Genomic DNA, 21,959 nt, shown 5'->3' with positions numbered 1-21,959 from the left:
CTCCCTCAGTCCTGAGGCCCCTCCCACACCGCAAGCCCCTCATCCCCGGCCCCACCACAGAGCCCACACCCCCAGCCTGAGCCTGCACCCAACCCCTCCACCCGCACTCTGAACCCCTCATTTCTGGCCTCACTCTGGAGCCCACACCCCCAGCCAGAGCCCTCAACCCCTCCCACACTCTAACCCCCTGCCCCAGTCCATTGAAAGTGAGTGAGGGTGGGGGAGAGTGAGAGACAGAGGGAGGGGGGGGATGGAGTGGGGGGGGCAGGGAGGGATCTCAGGGAAGGGGTGAGGCAAAGGTGTTCAGTTTTGTGCAATTAGAAAGTTGTGACCCTATCCAGTGCTGGTTTAAATTAAAAACAAATGAAAGGGTTTTGTTTGTTTGTTTGTTTGTTTGAAGTGTTGTTCAACTCGGACCTAAACCAAAACGTCAGTTGTATATAAAGATTTAGTACTGCTCAGCCCTACACCTCTTCTGTATGAGGACAGCACCTGCTTAAAACTGCATTGTGATTACTGAAAGTACTCTAGAAGTGATCTGGAAAGCAAGCCAGCATGTGTCTGATGTGAACTTCATTCTCTACTCTCAGTTTATGAATACATGCCTATAAACCACTTCATTTCCACTAAGTGCTTGGAGTAGAGTTAAAAATAAAATTGCATCACAGATCCAATTCTCCAAGAGACAGTTTTTCAGTATCAAATTCCGTTTGCGTTAATTGCAAAAGGTTTCTTTTGTCCTGTTGAAAGTTTACAACGTATTTCATTTTCAAATTTAATTCTTTGTGCATTTCACTCAAATTATTACTTAGATTTCCTTTTTTCTTGTCATTTTCATGAACAGTGATGTAAAAAAAGTCTTGAAAAATTGCATGTGGCCACAAAGCATGCTGATCAATGTGTTATTTCTTAGGCTCAATCCACAGGAAGTATTCAGAGTCTAAGCAAATTTTAAAATTGTTGAATCAAACTCATCCCTCTATAACTCCATTTAAGTCAAGGGAATTATGACATAGATCATTTCTTTTTATGCTCTCCCCTTAAGAGCCTGAGTCTGAACATTTTCAGGATACAATGCAAGACATTTATTTTGCCAAGCTACTGGGTAACAGTTCTGTTGTGTCTTGCTTTGTGTTTTATTCTTTGTAATAGCTACTCTAGCTGCCACAGGAAAAACAGCTGTAGAAATCTGTAACAATAACAGTAGTTATGGAATACCTGCAAATAACCCTCAATATCAAAGCAACTCTAAACAGACACAGCACTATTTTCCATTTTTTTCAGCTGAAGTCCAGCTTCAATTAACGCCTTATACCTGCAAGTACTGGAAATACCTGGTTTATCTACGTAAAACAATTCTAATTCATGCAATGGCAAAAAAGTCAGCGATTACTCTGGAATGTCACTGTGTGCTATAAGAAGCAGGGTAGATAATAAAAAAAATCCATTATTTTTATTTAAATAGGTTTTTTCCCTCAAAAATCCAATCTAAAGATAGTTTTAATTAAGATACATTATAGCTCAAAGATATCTTATTGTGTAAAAGGGATTATAAATTCTAATTCTATAGTATGAGACAATATATTCATGTAATGTTTGAGAAATATTTTGTAAATGAGTTCTAATAGTTCATGGATTAGGGACCCAATCTTATGGGGTTCCACAGGCTTCTGTATAGATTATTTAGGTTAATCTTTCTATCTACCTAATGGGACTCAGTATCTTCTAGACTGAGCACTATCAGAGATGATTAGTTCTCCAACTGTGGATTTGTGTCTCCAGAGGTAACATGCTTGTTAACAACAAAAATGTTTTAAAATAAATAATATACAGAGGTGAGAAATAACAGACCTCAATTCTATTGTCCTTCTGCAAATCTGTGTACATACAGTCAGTCCCTTACCTCTCTTTAAAAGTGCAAAGTTTCAGAAAGTTCAATGAATAGAAGATTGTTGGGGGCAGACTAGATCTGGACAAGGAGAAATCTGGAGATAAATGTGAGAAACAAGGGACATATGCTTGTTTTGTTAAAATATTATGTGTTTCCTGTTGAAGAAAAAAATCCAGAATACTGAACGTTGTTGTTTTAGTTAAATAAAACAGTTTAAAATATCTGTCTGGTGATGTTCTTCTAATAGAGCATGGCAAGAAAATCCTCCAAATATTAATGATTAACCTGTTGAACTGGAGATAGTTCACCTCCCAATGACTTCATAAATATCTGCTTCAATTATCTTTGGTAAATGAAATAACCAAACAATCATTCATTTTCTGATATAGCTGTAAAACTAATCTGAAAAGTTTTCAAAATAAATTACTGTTTAAAAATGTATAGTGTGTACCTTCTAAAAATGAAACCTACATCTATCTCTGAGTTGTGAAGAATATGTATTAAGGTTACAACAACCAACAAGAATGCACTTTTATATCGAAAACCATGATTAAATCGAGTCTTCCTGACTAGTGATTTAAATCAATTTGATTTAAAATCAAATCCACCCTGATAAGAAGTAGCTAAATACTTAGTTTATTTACAAAAAATATTACAGAAATGACAGTTAACAACATCAAATATTTCAAAGTGCTTTCTGAATCAATGAATTGCAAATGGGAAAAAGAATTTACTTTCAGGAAATAAGTGTGGGTGGCCATCATGCATCAGCTTAAGTGCCACATTCGGGTGGGTTTGTGTCACTTAATCTGGAACACTGCTAAAGATCAGTACAAGAAGCCTGTAACATTTCTCAAGGAGAAATTAAACAAATATACTGTATTACAGAAAGATTTGGGTAGTCTGTAGAAGCCCCAGGAAAGCCCAACAGAATAAAACTGCACACATAACTAGACACCTTAAGATATAGGTTCTAAGAGAAGTAATGTCCAACATAAGCCTAGCAAATTTGGCAAAATTCAGAACTGTCAGTTGGTGTTCACAAGAATCAGCAGAGATACTCTGACTCAAAGACTGGATTTTTTGCAGAGTGGGGCAAGAGGTAACAGGAACTGCACATGTGCTAGGTAACAAAGACATCTGTTACCAAAGATGAAAAAGCAACAAGGGTTCAGAAGCCATGGTTATCTGCACAGAACTTAAAGAGAAAAACACCCAATAAAATAAAGCGATAACAGGAAGCTACTTTTGCCACTTCTACAGTAACTGTATTAGCAACAACTGTGATTAGACATGGTATCATTAGCACAGTCCTAACATCATTCATTATTAGAAGTGCTTCTTTGGAGTTATGCTTTAAAACCTTACAAATGATGCCCTGGAACAGAGGAATTGCCATACCTGATCAGACCAACTGTTTATCTAATTCAGTAACTTGTCTCAGCAGTAACCAGCACTAGAAGCTTCTGAGGAATGGGTACAAAACCCAGCAGTAGACAAGAGTTCTGTTTTTTGTTCACTTTGTCAGTTTAAAAAAAAGACCCTTAACATTATTTCAAAATTAAGTCTTACATTTAATGTTTTATTTAAATTATGCTATAAAGTATTTAACATGTACACTAATACTGTACATATGTACACAAGTACATTATTTGTCTAATGTAAACACAGAAGTCAAATGTGATCACTACTACTGACCGACTAAGAATTATGCACATTATATTGTTATCCTGTTTGCCTCAACCCATCCCAGGCTGCTTGTTTCTCTCATCCATCTATTACATCTTGTATTGTAGACTGTAAGATCTTTGGGGCAGAGAAACTATATTTTTTTATGCTTGTACATCACCTAACACAATGAGATCGAACCTGGTTGTGGTCTTTAATATTTATATTGCAAAAGTACCTAAAGAAGAAGAAGAAATAATGACTAGCACTTCCTAAAAACTGACTATGAATTACTGTTAGCAAGAGACATTTTAAAATCACAGAATAGCTCATATGTTTGTATGTATGTTTTTATAAGATGGGGTCGAGAATATCAGTTCAAAGCGTTTCCAACAGAAAATAATTGAAAAATAATCACCTTAGTTCTAATGATACACAGCCAATTTATATAGTACTCCACATGCTCAACACACTTTATAAACATGCATTACATTAATCCTCACAACACTTGGCGAAGTCTGTTGTTATCCCCAAATAAAAAGTCACACAGCAAGTCAGTAGCAGAGCTCAGGATCTCCTGACTGCCAAACCCATGTTCATTCCTCCAGAGCACACTATCTACCAGTGTACACCACCTTTGGAATTCAATACAACACTGACACTTAAGATCTGTATATTCTTAGGGCCCTATCATGCCCGATACAGCCTTCTTCCTACTGGGGATTTGAAATTGAAGGGTTTCCACTTGCCGAATTTTTAAGGCATTCATCCACCAAGGGAGGGAGGGAGAAACATGCAGTAGGTAGTTGCCTCAAACTCAGATCTTCAGGGACTTGCAGAGGCACAGGATTATCTGTACATTTACATCACTCTTTGCTCCTCCTAGCAATACATGTCCTGCAAAAACACCGCTGTCAGGGGCCCCCTTGTGGCCACTTTCCTCCAGCTCAGGAATAGTTTCTGAGCACAAGTAGGGTATCATGGACAGGGTCAGATTCAACACTAATTTACCTAACAAAATCCCATGTTTTTTGAGAAAGCTGAAGTAAGGTCACTGTGGATAATTTATTCCCCCAAACGCCATTCCTTTTTCTATCTTACCAGCAACAAAGCCTGCCTGGATGAGGTGGTATACATTAAGATGCTGCCATGGAATTAGCACTCTCGCTTTCTGTGTCCCTCTCCCCACTCTGGGACTTTGTCCCTGATGTCACTGTTTCAAAAATAGCTAATTTGTTTATGAAGAGAATTTTCAAAAAAAAATTGGTCAAATATTTGGAGTTCATTTGATCTGACCTTTAGAGTTCTGCACTTCTCCACAATGAAGATCTAGTTATGAAGAGATCTCATGGCAAGATGGTTCATCCTTAAGGCCATTTGCACTGGGGCTAGAGATAAAGGATTTCTAACCCTAGGTCACATCTAACATGGAGAATAATGCGTCTTCACAGCTAAGTGTTTGTGCCTAAATGGTGATGTTTTGAATCAACTGACTACAGGACAACTGATACCACTTTAGCTACACCCCAGTTTGCATATTACTGAAGAGAAGAGAAACCATCTACTTTAGGAATAAAGAAAACACTCTTCTGCCTGAAAAAGTTTGAGCTGGGATATTTATGAGTAACACTTAATACTGCAAGAGAAAAATATTTCTCTATATTTTTCAATTTATTTGTGCATTAGACAGCACCTTTGTGTAAAGTCATTTCACTATTCCCCACATAGGTCAGTTAAGTCCCAGACCTGCAATTAACTTTGTGTGGGTGGACTAGTGAGCCCATGCAGCGCCCCAAAGGATTGGGAGGGGGGGTTGCCCAGGGAGGAGTGGGGCATGTTGCCCAGCTTCCTGTGTTGTTTGTGTAGATCTTTAACACAGCAAGAGGAAAGAGAAAACCCATTTACACAAAGAGGAAAATGTGATCGCAAGACCATAAATGGCATGGGGAGGAAGGGGCAGGTGTGGTACCTGAAGCTATTTTTACAACTTTTTGCAACTTTGGCTAGATTTCAAGTTGACAGTATCCTTTCACATGCAGAGCTACAGCACAAGCCAATATGGCCTAATGGGAAAATTCAACCTGATACAGATGGCCAGCACATGCACTTAAATTGCAGAGCAGTGCAATGGGCCTTTAGCTGGTCCTCTGGACAGAGATTAACTTCACCTTGAATGCACATTCAGTTAGTTCTTCAAAATATCAAATATTTATGTTATGGATAGATGGCATGAAATACTTCAGTTTAGAAAGCAAATCCCCATTTTATCTAGCAGAAAGGCTGAGAAGCCAGAATTTTTTATAACAAAGACGTTTCCTCCCCTACGCACAAAATGTGATGAAAAAGTAGAGTTCTTAAGCAATAACACCATAGAACAAAGCTGATTAAATTCACCCTCAAGCACCTCTTTTCTAGGTAAATTTGTTTTCACTCTTTCAAAGTAGATAAAGGAGAAATGGGTATAACACAGCAACTGAAAAACCTCATATGGGGCAGGAGCCTTTTCCCCCACTAATCCTTTTTATTTTGAGTTTTAAACCAAGCAAAGGAATTTATGATAATGAATCAAAGGTTTTATTTACAATGATTATAATGAAAAATTCCTAAGAAATATTAGGTATAACCTATACTAAGTCTACACAATAAATCTCATCCGTATTACTATAGAAACAATAATAAACAATTTAATGACTGTGCTTCTGTTTCTTCTGCATGGACTTATTCTGCACACTTGTGTGTTGTTATGGATATCGACACCTAAACATCCTTCAAACAAAAACATTCTTTTGTACAGATGACCATGCCCTGACTATGCAACATTTGGTACATTTAACAACTACATTAAACTTTGCATTCATGTGTCAAAAAAAATATGGGCTTCTGACGCAAAGGCAGTTTAAGTTACTAGCATGGGCGTAGTTTGGAGAGGGTAGGGAGGTGCGGCTCCCCAAACAGGCAGGCACAGAATCTGCCCCCTCCCCCACACGGCCCATTGGCCTGACTGGAGTTGCCTCCCCCAAATAAAGAAGTCAAACTATGTCTACAGTTACTAGGAACATAGAAGCTGAACCTAAAGAAACTAGGCTGATTAAATCCCCTGCCCTTCCCTGCCTCTTTTAGAATTTAGCATATGTCTCATAAACAGTATATTTTGAAACTCAGTCCCCAAAACAAATATTCAGAAACACATATAGAGTACAAACAGCCGTACTATCCAGAAAGACTGTCCCCCTGTTAGCTCAGAGCACTGTGGACACAGTAGACAGTTTTAGAACTGAGTCACTGTACACTTAGCCTGTTTGGGAATGCTCTAGCCGAGATAAAAGAAACATCTCATAATGTCAGCAGCTTGATCAGAGCACTGCTAGGAGAGAAGAAAGGAGAAACTATATCATGTAATTAGCCTGAAGCAGAGATAAGTAGAAAAGCAAGTCAGAAAACAGTACTCACTTTGTCCAGTTGGTTTATATTCTAACTTCTAGTTAATCGTAGCACAAGATCCTTATGACAGAACTGTTTTTGTTTCAGCATATAGTCCTGTCCTTGGTTTCAGTTGTAATGAAATCCTGGCCAACCCCCTTTTTCACTTGAGGATGACACAGCCAGTTTTAACACCGCATAGGAGGATCCTCCACCCAGCAGATTCAGTTGCTCCACCTCTCTACTAGTTTGTTGTTGGGTGTGGGGTTTTTTAGTGTGTAAACAGGCAGCTCTCTCTCTGTAAAGATTTCCCACAGCTAGAATAACAAATCCAAAGTGAAAAAAGAAAATACTGCCTGTGGAAATATGAATGTTTGTATATCATTGGTTTATCATAAACAATGACAGTAGGTAAAACTCATCCCTGATTTCTATGTAACTCTATTGAAGTCAGTCAAATTGCATCAGGAATGTTTTGAGCCCATTGTATTTTATGCCAATACTAAGTACTCCTTTTTCCTTCTTAAATCAATGTCTGCATTTCTGCACAGTTCCTAGTCCCATCTACTACTATGGTCCCTACAGCAGCAGTGCTGACTGGAGGAATCCAATACAGTCCTATTCACCTTAATTAATAAATAGCAACTACTGTTATTGTGGACTGCTTGAGGTGAGGAGGGAGGGACTCAGGAGGCAAGACTTTTAAATAATTCCAATTGAGAGACAGGAGATAGTTAAATCAGAGGGAGGGGAGGACAGAACTGGACTGAGCTGTCTTAATCGGGTAGAAGTAAAAGTGGGAAGAGAGAGAGAACTGGGGGCAGTAAGGGAGAGGAAAGGGTGAGAAGATGATGGGACCATGTGTATTTTGGGCATATGGACTAGCAGAAAGGGGCTGAGGGCAAGGGACTTGGGCAGAGGAGGGGTGCAGAGTGCAGGAAGGGGCTCAAGGCAGGGGTGCAGGAGGGGTGCGGACAACGGGAAGGTCTCAGGGCAGGGGGTTGGGTGCACAGAAGTGCATGGTGCAGGCAGGGGGCTTAGGGCAGGGAGTTGGGATGCAGGAGGGGTTCAGGATCTGGGGTGGCAGTGGCACGCACCTGGGCCAGGGTAGGCGCTCTGCATGCCTGCCTTGTCCCTGGCCCCATGCCGCTTCAGGAAGCACTGAGGCCCCTGGGGGAGGGGGGAGGAAGGGATGGAGGGCTCCGCATGCGCTGCCCTTGCCGCGCCTCTAGGTACCTCCCCCGAAGCTCCCATTGGCCATGGTTCCCAGTTCCCGGCCAATGGGAGCTGTGGGGGGCAGTGCCTGGAGGCAAGGACCCAGGGGCCGCAGGGACGTTGGGCTGGCCGCTGCTGAGAGCGGCGTGGGGCCTGCGGCACCACGGGGGGCAATCCCATGGGCCGGATCCAAAGCCCTGAGGAGCCAAATCCGGCCCATGGCCCGTAGTTTGCCCACCTCTGTCCTAGAGCCTGCGTTCCAGCTGGAGACCGGACATCCACAACGCAGTTAAACTGCCCCTTAGCTTGAGCACCACAAGCCCAAGCTGACTGGCATGGGCCAGCTGCGATTTTTTATTTGCAGTGTAGACATACCCTCAAAGGCCAGAGGCCTGGAGCTGGCCAGTCCCATACAATTAGGAATACATGGCACACATGAGATGTGGGATGGGGTTTAATTAGTAGAACCAGTTGGGCAGAGAGGAATTCATTCCCCTACAAGGAGCAGCAGGAACCTAAAGAGAGTCAACCCACAGAGACTGCTAGGAGCGAGGAAGCTCTAGCAGGAAGCCGTGAGTTGTCAGGAAAAAGGTTCCAGATAGGGAAGGCCTGGAAGCATTGACTTGATGGGGATTTAAGTACTTTCATTTTGAATATAATATGTTAATAAATCCAGCTCCAGGGAAGAGAATTGCTGAAATTAGAAAAGTTTATTTTGGTAATTTAATTGAGAGAGCCCTGAAAAGTGGAGAAGCTGAGGCAGTTTGCTTTCGGACATAAGAGGGTGCTGGAAAATGTCCAGCCCATTCACATGGCAAAACTTCCAAAGATAAGCCAAAGACAGTGCTGTTCTTTGCAGTAAGGTACAGAGTTCATGTCTTAAACAAACAATTATATTATTTCTATTTAAACACTGCATAAAAATGCATTGAGAGCCTATTGTTTTGCTCCCTGCAGTCCATAGCCCCTTCTTCCACAATGGAAGATAACCATCTCTGGTTTTTGCAGCCACATCTTACGTTTTTATGCAACAGGGACAGATGCTCCATGCAGGAAGGAGGCTTCCACTATTCTATTATTCCCACAGCTTTGATATGTTAGCGTTGTGCCCCCTGAACAGCTCTACTCTGCTGCTGGAAAGCTGTGTCCAGTTCTGGTGTCCACAGTTCAACAAGGGATGTTGGTACATTGGAGAAGATTCAAAGAAGAGCCACAAGAATGAGTAAAGGACTGGAAAACATGCCTTACAGTGATACACTGAGGACACACAATCTATTTAGATTACCAAAGAGAAGGCAAAGGGGTTACTTGATCTAAGTATCTACCTGGGGAACTGACATTCGATAATGGGCTGTTCTATCTATCAGAAAAAAGTATATCAAGATCCAGTGGCTGAAAGCTGAAACTAGACAAATTCAGAATGGAAATAAGGTGTAAATTTTTAACTGAGGGTCATTAACCACTGGAACATTTTACCAAGGATCATGGTGGGTTCATAGAATCATAGAATCTCAGGGTTGGAAGGGACCTCAGGAGGTCATCTAGTCCAACCCCCTGCTCAAAGCAGGACCAAACCCAACTAAATCATCCCAGCCAGGGCTTTGTCAAGCCTGACCTTAAAAACCTCTAAGGAAGGAGATTCCACTACCTCCCTAGGTAACCCATTCCAGTTCTTCACCACCCTACTAGTGAAAAAGTTTTTCCTAATATCCAGCCTAAACCTCCCCCTCTGCAACTTGAGACCATTACTCCTTGTTCTGTCATCTTCTACCACTGAGAACAGTCTAGATCCATCCTCTTTGGAACCCCCTTTCAGGTAGTTGAAAGCAGCTATCAAATCCCCCCTCATTCTTCTCTTCTGCAGACTAAACAATCCCAGTTCCCTCAGCCTCTCCTCATAAGTCATGTGCTCCAGCCCCCTAATCATTTTTGTTGCCCTCCGCTGGACTCTCTCCAATTTATCCACATCCTTCTTGTAGTGTGGGGCCCAAAACTGGGTTCTCCATCACTGGCAATCTTTAAATCAAGATTGAAGAATTAATCATTATTTTTTTAAAGATATGGTCTAATTCAAACAGGGAATTATTTTGGAGAAGTTCTGTGCCCTGGGTTATACAGAGGTAAAACTAGATGATCATAGTGGTCCCTTCTGGCTTTGGAATCTAGGAAACAATGCTCCAGGAGGAAGCATGAAATTGAGAGGTCCCTGTATGCCACAGCCCCACTATTTGCTAAAGAATTTATCCCTTGCTACAGAACAGTGCTGCACCATATAAGCACTCTTTATTTGTATTTATTTTAAATGTTTCTAGCCCTTATGGTTGCAAAGAGCCTTCAAAATGAGAACTGAGGCAGTGATATCCTCTTCAGTCTACAGACAGCTTGAATCAACAGTTCTGAGAGGTGCTAATTGCCCCCATTCACATCATTTGGTACATTAAGTCTGACATCTAAAGATAATATCCGATTAAGTGGGTTTTAGCCCACGAAAGCTTATGCTCAAATAAATTTGTTGGCTTGGCTACACTTGAGAGTTACAGCGCTGGTCGTACAGCTGTGTAGGGAAAGCGCTGGTGTGTGGCCACACTCACAGCTACCAGCGCTGCAGTGTGGCCACATTTGCAGCGCTGTTGGGAGTGATGCATTATGGGCAGCTATTCCAGTGTTCAAGTGGCAGCAACGTGCTTTTCAAAGGAGGGGGGTGGGGTGCAGTGTGACAGGGACCGGGGGAGAGAGAGAGAGTGGATTTTTGGAGCCGACACTGTATCATCTCCCTGCCTTGCAAAATCAGAAAATTTTCCCGACCCCTTACTCTTAACTGCAAATAGCCTGCAGACCAGATAAGCAGCTGCTCCAACGGACTCCCTTTCTCCGCCCTGCCCCCGCTGTTTCTCTCGTCAAGCAAACACTCATCCTCCTGCCTGCCTCATTCACAGCACGGTAGTGGGTTTATCTCATTTGATTGTTCAGTCAGTTACAGATTGATCACGGCAAACAGGAGCTGTGTTTGTTTTTTAGATAAGCAGCTCCCGGAGCCCCGAGTTCACAACAAAACAAAGAGAGGCAGCATAACAAAACAAAGAGAGTAATTTAGTTAAAAGCATTCTGGGATATCTCCTAATACCCTGGAGGCCAATAACAGCGCTGGTGTGTGGCCACACCTGACGAGCAGCGCTGCATCGCCAGCGCTGCACTCGTAATACCCCAAGCAGACCAGGTGTACAGCCAGCGCTGCAGCCAGGGAGTTACAGCGCTGGATGTGCCTTGCAGGTGTGGACAGTTACTAAGTTGCAGCGCTGGAAAGCCTCCACCAGCACTGCAACTCTCAAGTGTAGCCAAGCCCTTAGTCTCTAAGATGCCAAAAGTACTGTTCGTACTTTTTGCTGATACAGACTAACACAGCCACCACTCTGAAATTTAAACATTAGCATTGCTAACTATTTTATTGCTGATAAAATTAGCAATAACAGCTAAGTAATGTATTTACAGGGCAGTTCCAATCCACTTCACACAATTATTCAGAGGCCAAGAGCCCAAGTTATTTTCTACCTAGTTATTTCTTCCCTCCTGACAGCTTTTGCCTGTACAAAAACATATTGAAAATTATAACCTCAAAATGTAATAGCCAAGTGAAATAGTGAATTTAATATTTAAAAAAAAAACAAAAAACCAAGGGACACTGTGCTGATTGTATTAATTATTTTCAGGAAACTCCCCCTCTTTTTTTTTTTTTTAAATGATTTATTTGAACCTGGCACAGAATTTCCTGTCTGCTACACAAAAACTAAGGAGCCTGCCAAATTATTTTGGTTCAGCTGACCACAGCAACTGCTAACAAAATTCTAAAAAACACTGTCCAGAATCTTCTCAATTTCATGGGCAGTTGCTCAGAAAGTAAGCAGCAGCAACATCAAAGCTTGCACTTGGGCTCAAGAAAACAGCATTCCATTGGGCTTACTCATTAGGAAGGTTACAGTACTACCAACCCTAACTGTTCAAAAATCATTAGTCAGGCCCCTATGACTACTTTTTTTTTTTTTTTAATAAACTAATAATGGGGGGGGGAGGGGAAGGAAGGGTTATTTGCCTTCTGTTTTTCCTAGTGTTTGGCAAACACTTTGATTTTATTTTCAGCCTTTTCTCCTCAACCATGAGGGGTAGAAGATTCTCATCTATTCACATGAATTCAGGAGCTGGGGCTTTAGGAAAAAAATGATGCTAATATGCTAACAATAAAACAATATTATGCTAACAATAATTGCAGAACTTCACAGAATATCAGGGTTGGAAGGGACCTCAGGAGATCATCTAGACCAACCCCGTGCTCAAAGCAGGACCAATCCCCAACTAAATCATCCCAGGGCTTTGTCAACCTTAAAAACCACTAAGGAAGGAGATTCCACCACCTCCCCAGGTAACCCATTCTAGTGCTTCACCACCCTCAGAGTGAAAAAGTTTTTCCTAATATCCAACCTAAATCTCTCCCACTGCAACTTGAGACAATTACTCCTTGTTCAGTCATCTGCTACCACTGAGAACAGTCTAGATCAGGGGTAGGCAACCTATGGCACGTGTGCCGAAGGCGTCATGTGAGCTGGTTTTCAATGGCACTCACACTCCCTGGGTCCTGGCCACTGGTCCGGGGGGCTCTGCATTTTAATTTAATTTTAAATGAAGCTTCTTAAACATTTTAAACATCTTCTTTACTTTACATACAACAATAGTTTAGTTATATATTATAGACTTATAGAAAGATCTTCTAAAAACGTTAAAATGTATTACCGGCACGCAAAACCTTAAATTAGAGTGAATAAATGAAGACTTGGCACACCAGTTCTGAAAGGATGCCAACCCCTGGTCTAGATTCATCCTCTTTGGAACCCCCTTTCAGGTAGTTGAAAGCAGCTATCAAATCCCCCCTCATTCTTCTCTTCTGCAGACTAAACAATCCCAGTTCCCTCAGCCTCTCCTCATAAGTCATGTGCTCCACCCCCTAATCATTTTTGTTGCCCTCCACTGGACTCTTTCCAATTTTTCCACATCCTTCTTGTCATGTTGGGCCCAAATCTGGATATAGTACTCCAGCTGACAATCACCAATGTCAAATAGAAGGGAATGATCACATCCCTCAATCTGCTGGCAATGCCCCTACTTATATAGCCGAAAATGCCGTTAGCCTTCTTGGCAACAAGGGCACACCGTTGACTCATATCCAGCTTCTCGTCCACTGTAACCCCAAGGTCCTTTTCTGCAAAACTCGGTCCCTAGTCTGTAGCAGTGCATTGGATTCTTCCATCCTAAGTGCAGGACTCTGCACTTGTCCTTGTTGAACCTCATCAGGTTTCTTTTGGCCCAATCCTCTAATTTGTTTAGCTCCCTCTGTATCCCATCCCTACCCTCCAGTGTATCTATCACTCCTTCCAGTTTAGTATCCTCTGCAAACTTGCTGAGGGTGCAGTCCACACCATCCTCCAGATCATTAATGAAGATACTGAACAAAACTGGCCCCAGGACCGACACTTGGGGCACTCCGCTTGATACCGGCTGCCAGCTAGACAAGGAGCCATTGATCACTACCTGTTAAGCCCGACAATCTAGCCAGCTTTCTATCCACCTTATAGTCCATTCATCCAGCCCACACTTCTTTAACTTGCTGGCAAGAATACTGTGGGAGACTGTATCAAAAGCTTTGCTAAAATCAAGGAACATGCTAAAGTCAAGGAAGTTGGCAGCAATGAGGTTTTCTTCACAAACAAGAGTCTCTGTGTTTATATGTAGTGATAGAAACTTAATTTTGGTAAAAAAGTTCAACTCATGCAGAAACTAGTGGTTTAGGTCTTACATCGTTCACCAAAGAGTATTTCTTACCTACCACCAACTAATACATTTTTCAAAGCTTGCCTAAGGGAGTTTTAAAGGCACTCCTATAAAACACAGAATAGCTTACATAGCACAGGAATATATCTGACCTCTTTGTTGTGTTGTAGTAATATAAAATATGCCCCACTCTCCTGCTATTGTTTATTTGATTTACCCTGTCCAATTTTTAAAAGGTATGTATATTTGGAAGACTACGGTGTTCTTTTCTTCCTTGCAAAATCCACACTTATAAGTTATATTATTACATATCCTAGTAACCACTTGTAGCTGATTTACTGTGGTTAACAGTCTAATTAATTATTGTAATACAAAATAATCTCAATTACAGTTGAACCCTGTTATGTCGCCGGCCTAGGGGTTTGCCAAAAATAGTCCAGATAACCGATGATCGAGATAAACCCCTATCCACCCCCCCACCCCTGAACTCCCCTGCCCTCTCTCCAACACCCCCTCCCTGCCCCCTTACCGCGGTGCCTGCACGTGGCTGGATCCGGCGAAGCGGGACGGGGACCCGGAGCCGGGCAGCCAAAGAAGCGGGACCGGGCGGGACGGGCAGGGACCGGGTATGCCGGGGCGGGCGGGCGGCGAAGCGAAGCCGGGCGGAGGGGCGGGCGGCAAAGCGGGGACCGGCGAAGCGGAGCCGGACGGGCAGGCGGCAGGCAAAGCGGGGACCAGGTATGCGGGGCCGGGCTGGCGGGGACGGGCAGGGACCGGGTATGCGGGGCCGGGCTGGCGGGGACGGGCAGGGACCGGGTATGCGGGGCCGGGCTGGCGGGGACGGGCAGGGACCGGGTATGCGGGGCCGGGCGGGCGGGCGGGGCCGGGCAGGGACCGGGTATGCCGGGGCGGGCGGGCGGCGAAGCGGAGCCGGGCAGACGGGCGGCGGCGGCGAAGCGGAGCCGGGCGGACGGGCGGCAGGCGAAGCGGGGACCAGGTATGCGGGGCCGGGCGGGGCCGGGCAGGGACCGGGTATGCGGGGACGGGCGGGCTGGCGGGGACGGGCAGGGACCGGGTATGCGGGGCCGGGCTGGCGGGCGGCTAAGAGAAGCCGGGCGGAGGGGCGGGCGGCAAAGCGGGGACCGGCGAAGCGGAGCCGGGCGGGCAGGCGGCAGGCAAAGCAGGGACCAGGTATGCGGGGCCGGGCGGGGACGGGCAGGGACCGGGTATGCGGGGCCGGGCGGGCGGGGGGCAAGCCGGGCGGAGGGGCGGGCGGCAAAGCGGGGACCGGCGACGCGGAGCCGGGCGGACAGGCGGCAGGCAAAGCGGGGACCAGGTATGAGGGGCCGGGCGGGGCCGGGCAGGGACCGGGTATGCGGGGCCGGGCGGGCAGGGACGGGCAGGGACCGGGTATGCGGGGCCGGGCGGGCGGCTGGGGACGCGGGGAGCGGGCGGCTGGGGAACCGCGCGGCTGGAGAGCCAGGGAGCGGGCGGCTGGGGACGCGGGGAGCCGGGCTCGAGATATTAGGGTTGGGCAAATCGACATAACGGATGAGAAACCCATAAGATAAAGAGGGAGTTTGGCGGTTCCACTTGTAAAACCTCGAGTTAATAGGATTGGCAAGTTAACCGAGGTCGAGATAAATGGGTTCGACTGTATATGGATTAAGAGGAAAAGCTCTAAAATATGGAAAAATTATTTGAATAGAATGTGTTTTATTAAGATTACTCAAATATTAAAGGTTTGAGGTAAAAGTTCTTGAAATTTAGCTACAAGCTACACAGACACACACAAATTCAGAAGGGTAATGTAAAAAATCATCCCCATCCATTGTTTCAAATCCTCACCTACTTTTATTGATTAACTGTGTATGCAGGTGAGAATGAATTTATACTTGATATTTTCTTTACTATTAATCAAAATATGATTCTCAATATGTTGCTTGCTTTTTAGCAAAAGGTAATTGTTTACTGGTGTAAGCCCCAGGTCTGAACTAGGAACTCACAGGTTGAAATTTCAGCACAAGACCATCATCTTTTCCTGTATATAGTTTGGGTACTTTAAGCTTTTCATAGAAGCACATATACATAGTAAAATTTTAATTATTATTATTTGTTTGCTCTTCATGAACATTAAGGAGAGGGGTCTGTGATCCACACTCTTTCCTGCCACTTTTGTATAGCTGGTTACCACCTTATAAACTGTAGGTGACTGCATTTTAGTAGCGTACAAATATATATATTTTTGGAAGTGCCACAGGATGAAAGATAATCTGTGATTGTAACAAGGTGGCCGTTTCTAGGGCCCTGCATAAAAATGCAAAGCTCCTGTGCTGAGCCACAGTGAGTTTATGTACTAGAATTTTACATCAAGATACTGATTCTTGCTGGCAGATGGGTCCTTTTAGCTCCAGCCAGTATATAAAAGGGGTTGGAGTGTCCCTCTGGGGCAGACAGAAAACTAGGGCCTGGGACAAAGGAGGTTCTTCAGGGGAGTTCTAGAAACAAATCTACGGGAGGAGCCGAAGGCTGAGGTTTAAAGTTTTCTTACTGTTATCCGAAGTACCACTAAAGTAGAGTCCTAAAAAGGTAGTAAGATTTGTGTACATTGGAGCTTGTTATTTGGTGTAAGAAAATAAGACTACTTATGCAGGAATTTTGGTAAGGAACCTGCTCTTTCATCTGATTATTATGAACATTTTGTTTACTCTGGATCAAAATAATCCACATTTGTTTCATTTTGCCACAAACTAATTACTTTCAGAAGAACTATTTCCTATTCTGCTGCCCTTGTACAAAAATCAAGCAAAGTTCTACTGAAAGAATTATAGAGGGGTAAGTAGCATCTAAGGGCAGCATTTGTCTCCTGAATAAGTTTTTCTTCATTGAAAAAAGTGTTACTCTGCCAAAATTGTGGTATTGTAAATTGCATTTGTCACATCCTTTAAACTTGAATTAAATTAGAAAAAAAGTGAAGGGAAAAGAGTTTAGATTTCTCATTTTACTACCGGAAGCAGCTTTTAAGAACCAGGCATAAATTTGGGTTCAAATTTTAATAATTTGGCTTCAAAAGCAGGACCCTAACGTTAGATCTTAAAACATATATTTAAGCAGCTGCCTGATATTTTTTTTTCCTTCAAAAGTCCCAAGTACCCCATAGTTCCAACTGACCTCAAAGGGAGCAAATGAGTACTCAGCACTTCTGGGTATCTGCCTGACTTTGCAAATTAGGATTTTTTAAATCTGTTTTTAGGCTCCTCTGTTTGAATAGCTTATCCCTAATCAATCATTTTACTTTCCTACATCATCACTTTTATTTTGGGGGACTCACTAAGCATCATCCTTCTCCCATCCCCGACGTATCAAGAATGTCATGACTGCTGGGAGGTGGGGAGTGGAGGCAGTCACCTGAAAAAAAATCTTGAGTATTCCTCAGACCATAAGTGGCTCTTCTGGGGCAAAAGCGCCACTCAAGACATCAGTCCAAAAAGCAACAAAAGGCGCAAAGATTAACTGTTCCATACATAAAATCACAATGGGGGGAGGGCTCAAAGGAGAGAGAGAGAGAGAGAGATGCCCCAGATTCCCAACAGTGACAGGGAAGTCCCTCCTTGGTGAATAGAGTAGGTGTAAAAGGAGCCCTCTGATGTATTTTCTTTTAATCTAGGCTAGAAGTCTTCCATTGTCCCTGATGTAGCTACTCCAATACCTACTCAAAGGGCTGGAGTGACTTCCACAGGCTGCTTGAAGTGAGATAGAGAAAATGGTCTTAAGAACGTGAAGTACTGAAGCATAGTCAGAGAAAGTTAGTTAATTTGCACAAGCTTTCCTTCTCCTGAGTTCTTCCTCCACTTGCTGTCACACAGCTTTTAGGAGCTAACTAGGGCCCTACCAAATTCACAGCCATGAAAAACACATCACAGACCATGAAATCTGTGGGGTTTTTTTGTTTTTACCTTATACTATACAGATTTCATGGAGGAGATCAGAGTTTCTCAAAGCGGGGATCCTGACCCAAAAGGGATTTGCTCTGTGCTGCCTTCAGAGCTGGGCTGCTGGAGAACAGCAGTTATTACTTCTGCACTGCTGCTGCTGCCAGGTGGCGATACCACACCATGCCACTTCTGCGCTGACCAATGGCCCAGATCACAGGCAGCAGCACAGTAGTAAAGGTGGCAATACCATACCTTGCCATCCTTACTTCTGTGCTGCTGCGGGTGGTGGCTCTGCCTTCAGAGCTGGGCTCCTGGCCAGCAGCCACCACTCTCCAGCTGCCCAGCTCTGAAGGCAGCACTGCTGCCACCAGCAGCGCAGAAGTAACGGTAACAGTACTGCAACACCCCCCCTACAATAATCTTATGATTTTCTCTCTCTCTTCCCCCTCCCATTCCCCCCCCCCCCCCAAACTCCTTTTTGGGTCAGGATTTCTACAATTACAACATTGTGAAACTTCAGATTTAAATAGCTGAAATTATGAAATTTACAATTTTTAAAATCCTATGACTGTGAAATTGATCACAGTGGACCATGAATTTGGTAGGGTCCTAGAGATAAAGGTTGGGACTTTAAACAAAAGGTTGGCCTTCTGTGGAGAGGTCAGTCAGTCAACAGCCTTCTTGTCCATTAGGACTCAAATGGCCATTTAAAACAGTATGCTAGATAGTGTGCTGGAGTGGCTAGGGTTTCACATGATTGACATGCTAAGAAATTATGAGAGTTTCTGCCATTTTAAAAACAAGAAGAATATAATTGTAATAGTTACAGTTTTACTACATCTAGCAGAATTGAAGATCTTGCTCTACATAAATAAAGGCTGAGGATTGTTTGATTCTCCAGGTATAGTTTCAGGTTTTAATAACTAACTATTAATGAGCTTGTTCCATGAAAGCAGCATGGACAGACATTATTTCAACAATGTGCAGTAGCCATCAATGATCAAGGAAGTTAATTCTTGTCCAGTGCAAATGAAGAGTACCAGTGCCAAATTAACCACACACAAAATTGTTGAAACTCGGTTCTGTATAAACACAATTACTGCACATGATAACATTTAACAATCCCAGAAAGTTCACTGGATCCAACTCCATGTCTCAATGCAACTGTTGTTAAATTTTAATATGAATGAGCGTTGAGCTTGAAATTCTGGTTTCAAATTGGCTAGTGAACTGGCACATTTACACCATTAAAGAGAACACAACATTCATGGTACTGTGCAGTCCAACTTTTTACTTAACAAAAAGAAGAAATTATTTTAGTTTTTCCTTACACTTTGTATAGTTTCTAAGGGTGATAATGACCTCCTAATGCATGGCTGAGTTATGGGCCCAAGGCAAACTTGTTCAGCCACTCATTAGTTGCCAGGAAATGCTCTCCACAATGGTAACTGCAAATTGAATGGAATGTTGAGAGATTTAAATTATCAGAATGGGTACTGCAGAGCATTAATTCTCTGTTTATGAAGCACCAATACCCCACAACCTTGTCCCAGAAACAATAAAAAACACTTATACTAAAATAAAAAGGCAAGCAACATGTGAAACAAAGAAAATCTATTTGTAATGGGAATATTAAAATCTTTTATAGTGCAGTCTTATGCAAATTGCACAACAAAGTGAATCTGTCCAAAACTCTGGGCACCTTTGACAGACATTTAGAAAACACAAGAACCTAGGAATAAAATAAAATTGGCCAAAGCAGCAGCACTTTTTCCTCCCTCAGTAGCACACAATATAGCCAAATGCAACTTTTGTAAGACAGAAAAAAGCAGAAGAGATGGATAAACAACATTTGCTATCCCACTAAGCTACAGTATGGCAATGAAGAATAGAGGTGATGAATTTCTGTGAGTTACAATACAAAGGATGAAAAAACAAAAAAGGAAGCAAGAACATGTACTAGCTGCAGACTAATAAGACTGGAGAGTAAAATATTCCTGAACCAACGCTTGGGATACTCTACCTCATAGGATACATAATCTTTGGGGATTTTTAACTACCCAGATATCAGTTAGACATTAAGCACAGGAAAACAGACATCCCAACCAGAAGAAAAGACATCTGAATTGACTGTTTATCAATAAGGCTACGATTATGTCATGGAAGTCATGGAATCCATGACTTTCATTGACCTCCGTGACATTTTCTGCCTTGGCTGGGCAGCTGCAGGGGGTCACCCCGCCGCCCGCCATGGCTAAATAGCTGCAGGGAGTCTGGAGGACCATGCAGCTGCCCAGCCACGATGGGGGGGAAAAGGGACTCCCCACATTTGCCCAGCTGTCCTGGGATGAGGGGGCCCCACAGCAGCCAAGTCCCTTGGGCAGGGAGACTTCAGAACTCCCATGCGCTGCAGAGTGTGGGACTCAGGAGCCCCAGCAGCAGGGTGCGGAACTCACCTACCCCTTTTGTCAGAGCTATTTTTAGTGTAAGTCAGGGACAGGTCAGAGGCTTCCATGAATTTTTGTTTATTGCCTGTGACCTGTCCGTGACTTTTACTAAAAATATCTGTGACAAAATTATCAACAACAGTGAATTGACTGAACACTGGAATAAAAGCATTAAATGACTAGGGCAGAAAATTTTAGAAAAAACACACTGGGGGGAATTCAGAAATCTATTGGGTAAGGAATTATTAACGTTCACCATTGTAAAGTAAGCCCTGGGAATCCAAAGAGATTCCATAACTAAGGCACAACACGATACAATTCCTCTGAATGGAAGGAACAGAGAGGTGTCATATGGTTGAATTAAAAACAAGTGGTAGAAGATATTAGATTAAGTTAATAAAACCTAAATTGTAAATTGAAAAGACACCAAACAAAAGACAAAGTTATTTATGGACTCCAGGGAGAGGAAAAGGCAAGAAAATAGAATGAGTTACTGTTAGCCAAAGGAGTCAAAAAGGGGACGGGGGGGAGGGGGGAGAGAAGGGTATCTATACTTGTACTACAATATATGAGAGAAAGAAAGTAGGCCCATTAATAATGTCCAAGTAATCTAGCTTTAGCAGAGGAAGGCACTGAAGTTAATGGCTCAAAGTTTGCTGACTTAATGAACTGGAACAATAAATACAGAAGGGAAATCTGATCTATTAGGAAGTAATGAAAGTTATTTTAAAAAATAGTTATTGAGGAAAAGCAGGTAAGAGACTATTGGAAAAATGTGAACAGATACAATTCAGTCAGGTTAAGGTGCATGGAAACACAATCAGATGCAAGCGGTAAGAAAGATTATCCGTGAACACACAACAAATGCCGAAGATGTGCTGGGAGTATGGAAGAAGCATTTTGACAAAGCGCTGAACCCTGTAGTTCATCCAGATGCAAGCATTTTAGATGTGCTAGATAAACAGGGAAGCTTGCAAGGCAGAATGGATATCAGCACTGAGCTTCCAGCAGAGGAAACAGAAAGAGCAGTGAAGTAGTTAAAAAATGGCACAGCTGCAGGAATAGACATTATAACAGCTGCACTGCTAAAAGCCAGTGGGACAAGTGCTATCAAAGCATTAGGAAAAATACATTGAAAGTTGTGGGAGCAAGAGGACGTACTGGACAACTCGCTAAAGGCAATGATTGTACCAATCCTGAAGAAAGGAGATTCTGCGGATCAGAATAATTATAGAGGTATACGCTTCTTATCAGGGAAAAATCATGATGAAAATAATTGTAAACACGATTAAAGCCAACTCTAGAGGAAGCAGGAGGCAATGAACAGTGACACCTCTGACTAGGCCGAAATTGCACTGGTCAGACATTCACATGGCAATTATCATCCTGTACACTTGATTTCTATCCTTAGTAAAAGTATTGAAAAATACTGTGACCCCTCTCCCAACCTGCCAAAAATCACTACGAGTTTAAGAGAAACAAAAGTAATTAGCAGCAAGGATTTATAAAGACCAAAGACTAGCTTTATGGATAAAAATACAAAATTAGAGAAAGTACCAAAAGTGG

General features: G+C 42.9%; 1 protein-coding gene across 5 annotated transcripts in view; it reads right to left on the bottom strand.

The window, feature by feature from the left end:
* CAST (calpastatin) overlaps positions 1–21,959 on the bottom strand; it is a 105,756-nt gene that overhangs the window by 67,142 nt on the left and 16,655 nt on the right. The window contains exon 1 of one of the 5 annotated variants that reach the window (XM_045020844.1): positions 7,010–7,136. The exons of 3 other annotated variants lie outside the window; for them this stretch is intronic. The gene's annotated coding sequence lies outside the window, so the exon portion shown is untranslated. Of the gene's footprint in view, positions 1–7,009; positions 7,137–21,959 lie in introns of those variants that run through there. One more of the 5 variants, XM_045020845.1, reaches the window with a different exon arrangement.

This window comes from Mauremys mutica, chromosome 6 (assembly GCF_020497125.1).
Source record: "Mauremys mutica isolate MM-2020 ecotype Southern chromosome 6, ASM2049712v1, whole genome shotgun sequence".
NCBI classification, from domain to species: domain Eukaryota; kingdom Metazoa; phylum Chordata; order Testudines; family Geoemydidae; genus Mauremys; species Mauremys mutica.
The sequence above is the reverse complement of the archived record's forward strand: the minus strand, read 5'-3'. Positions and strand labels throughout refer to the sequence as shown.